Raw genomic sequence first — 4,212 nt, forward strand, 5'->3', positions numbered from 1 at the left:
TAAAAGGTGGTACGTGAGCCTGTACGAGGTCATGAGCTCGGAACTGGACTATGTAGCAACGTTCCTTCAGGCTCTGTTGGTCGATGAGCTGAGCAAGCTGGTGTGGTTGGAGGAGCTGTCAGGAAACGAGAACAACCTGCTCTGAAAGGTGCCCACCAGCAGGTTGAGGAGGAGCCAGCACCAGTGAGGGTGAGAGTGACTGGATCCCTGTACCAGTAAGACTATTGAACCCCAAGCTCAAGAGGTTCATGCAAGTGAGGGCTTTCATTGACTTCGGGTGCAACCGAGAGTTAATAACGCCCAAAATAGTGGAGGCTTGGGCCTGACTACCACGCCCTCCCCTGCCGCATACAATTTGAGCAGATTGATGGGTCAGTAAGGCGGGGGGAATTCTGTGCCTTAGAAACCCAATTTCTGCCCGTGGGGATAGAGGAGCATTGGGAGCAAGAGTCCTTCGTAATTGCTCCCTCCTGTTCCTACCTGGTAGTGTTGGGGGTAGGGTGGTTGGCCAGGCATGAACTGGACATCCGATGGGGAAGGCAGACCATAAGATTTGTAGACCCGTTGTGGAAGGACCACCTGTGGAACTTAGACTGGGGGCCTCGCCCCCTGCCCTCCACTGAGAGGGTGTGCCTGACGGTGGAAGAAGTCCCGGAGATCCCCCAGGCATACCAGGACTTGATGGGGGTGTTTAGCGAGCAGGGAGCCAACGAACTACCACCCCACAGAGACACTGACTGTGCCATTGAGTTGATACCAGGGCAATTGCTCCTTAAAGCCAAACTATACCTGATGGGATGGGCAGAGAAAGTGGAGTTGTGCAAATTTCTGGACAAGTACTTAAAGTGGGGTTTTATTAGGCCGGCCACGGCACCCCACGCAGCCCCAGTTTTGTTCTGGAAAAAGAAGGACGGCTCGCTTAGACTTTGTACAGACTTTTGCGGGATAAACGCAATCTCAACTTCCAACGCTTATCCCATCCCCCTCATTAAAGACTTGTTATGTACTGTGTCGGAGGGGAACATTTTTACAAAGCTGGACTTGAGAGATGCGTACTTCCGGGTGCGCATAAAGGAGGGGGATGAGTGGAAAACAGCGTTCAACACACCACTGGGGCAGTTCGAATACCTGGTGATGCCATTTGGACTGCAGGGGGCCCCTGGAGTGTTCATGAGCTTCATAAACAATGAGAAACTTTTTGTTTAAAGGGGTGGTGGTCTACCTGGATGACATCATTATTTACTTGCAAGACGAACAGTCCCATGTGAAATAGGTGCGGGAGTTGTTAAGCACATTGTTGAGTCATAAATTGTATGCTAAGCTGTCAAAATGTGAATTTCATAAGACAGAGCTGGCTTACTTGGGGTTCCGAGTGTCCGCTAGGGAGTTGGCAATGGACCCGGCAAAAGTGCAAGCTGTATTGGATTGGGCTCCCCCAAAGACACGTAGACAGCTCCAATCGTTCCTCGGGTTCGCAAATTTCTACAGGACATTCATACCGGGGTTCGCCCAGATCATGCTCCCCCTGACTGAGTTGTTAAAAACCAAGGGGAAAGGCTCGGAGGCAAAACGGCCGGGAGCACGTTTGAATTGGATGCCAAATTGCCAGTCGGCATTTGATAAATTGAAGCGGCTGTTCACAAGTGAGCCGGTCCTGAGTCACCCCAATGAGCTTAAGCCCTTCGTGGTGCAATGCGACGCCTCTGATGTAGCCGTCGGAGCCATTCTCATGCAGAAAGATGAGGAAGGGAAACTGAGGCCCTGCACCTATATTTCGAAAAAATTAGCGGCGGAGCAAAGGAACTGGTCGGTGTGGGACAAGGAGGCGTTTGCAGTAATGTTCGCACTGAAAACGTGGCGGTCCTGGTTAGAGGGGGCGAAAGTGCCGTTTGAAATATGGACCAACCACAAAAACCTCGAAGCCCTCACAGGGAAGAAGAAGCTGAGTGAAAAACAGATCAGGTGGGCAGGGTTCTTTTCTAAATTCGATTTTGTGCTAAGGCACATCCCGAGCACAAAAAACTTTCTAGCTGATGCGCTCCCGCCTGCCCCAGCACAATAGTCAGAGAGAAGAGATAGTGGACTCCTTAATTCTGCCCACCCAAGTGGCCACGGTCGTAACCACCCGGTCACAAAAGAAATGCCAACTACAGGGGTGGGGGACAGAAAGAATGGCGGCAGAAATTGAGAACGAGGGGGAGGAACGGCCAGGGGAAATTCAGAAACGGGAGGATGGGCTATGGTATAAGGGAGAAAAGCTATACATTCCCAAGACCATGAGATCAGAAGAGCTACAGTTCTGCCACTCCAATAAAGTAGCTGGGCAGTTTGGGTACATAAGACCCTGCATTTGGTTAACAGACAATTTTGGTGGCCCTCCATGAAAAAGGATATATCTGAGTTTGGGTCCACTTGTCCTATTTGCATAATGGCCAAAAGAAGAGGGGGGAACCCCCCGGATTACTCAAACCTCTGGAGACCGCCTCTAGACCCTGGTCAATAGTCTCCATGGACTTCATTGTGGAGCTACCGCCCTCCCATGGCAAGACAGTAATATTGGTGGTAGTGGACACTTTTTCCAAACAAGCCCACTTCATTCCCTGTGCCCAACTCCCCACCGCCAAGAAACTGGCTTACTTGTTCTTCAACCACGTAGCCAAACTACACTCAATCCCAGACAAGGTGATTAGCAATCGCGGCCCACAATTTGTTGCCAACTTCTGGCGGGAGTTTTGCAAACGAGGGGTATGGAGCAGGGGTTGAGTTCCACCTACCATCCGCAGACAGACGGACAGACAGAACGCGTGAACGGGCTGTTAGAGCAGTATTTAAGGTGTTACATCAACCATCAATTGGGTGGATCTCCTCCCTTTCGCTGACTACTGCTATAATAATAGCGTTCACAGCTGCACTAAAGCCTCACCATTTCAAACAGTGAGTGGATATGAGGGAAAACCCCTCCCTTTTCTCCCAGGAGGGGGCGCAAAGAAGGAACCAAGCCCGTTCGATCAGTGGTGGGGCACACTGACTAAAAGTTGGAAGGAAATACAGGAGAACCTGGAAGCAGCCAAGGAGGCTTACAAAAAACAATATGAGAAAAGCCATGTCCCCGCTTGGGATTTCAAAGTAGGGGACTCGGTATTTGTGTCCACAAAAAACCTTCCATTCAACCAACCACCCAAAAAATTGGCATATAAGTACCCGGGTCCTTTTAAGATCAAAAGGGTGATAAAGTTACAGTAGAGCTGGAGTTACCAAAAACGTTTAGTAAAGTACACCCTGTCTTTCATTGCAGTCTTCTTCGGAAGGACCCTGGGTGTTCCCCTTGGCATCCTCGGCCGGAAGCACCTCAGCCTATCCAGATGGGGAACCAGAGTCACCATGAGATCCAGGAAATCCTGGACTCAAAGATTAAACATGGGAAGCTGTACTATCTAATCAAAAGGAAGCATTTCCCTCCTAGTGAAAATGAGTGGGTAGCAGAAAAGGATGTGTCAGCCCCTGATCTGATTAAGAAGTTTCTAACTAAGCACCCTCAGAGACCGAGAGGGTCAGCTTAAGGGGGGCAGTATGTCAAGATCGACTCATTATGACTAAAGACTGGGGGATCTTCGCCTAAGATCTTCGCCTTCTCAGGGCCTGAGGTGGGAGGAATCCTTGCATGATAATGCCAGGACAGGAGGCCAGCTATCACCTGAGAAAGTATCTGGTAGTTATGTGTGAATGTTTTCTCATGACCCCCCCCCCCCCCCGTAGGAATGTTTTTGAAGTGTATCTTAAAACCCATGTATCAATGTATTGGTTTCATTCTTAGCAAGCTAAAGGCTTGCGCCAGAGTACCGGTTATCATTAAATGTAGTCTTAGTATCAACTTTGACTCATTCTTGAATCCTTCGACTTGACACTATAGACTTAGAAGGCAGCCTTAAGCCTTCATGTACTTTGCCCTATGCAAGAATGCTGAGGGCCTCTGAATGTTCTGCCCTTTCACCTCATTCCTGGAATGCACATTTGGAGTAACAAGCTAAGGTAAACATCGGTCTCCTTGCTCTGCATGCTCCTAGTGTGTGTAGGAGTGTGTCCTAGGTTTACATATTCTTGTAAACAAGACACATAAGGAAGGCAAGCATTGTACAAAGCAACACACCGAAACAGCTAATCCTACCATTCCCAAGCCCCACTGACACGAAGTGCCCAACCATCCTGTAGGCA

Source organism: Heteronotia binoei, chromosome 5 (genome assembly GCF_032191835.1).
Source record: "Heteronotia binoei isolate CCM8104 ecotype False Entrance Well chromosome 5, APGP_CSIRO_Hbin_v1, whole genome shotgun sequence".
Classification (NCBI taxonomy): domain Eukaryota; kingdom Metazoa; phylum Chordata; class Lepidosauria; order Squamata; family Gekkonidae; genus Heteronotia; species Heteronotia binoei.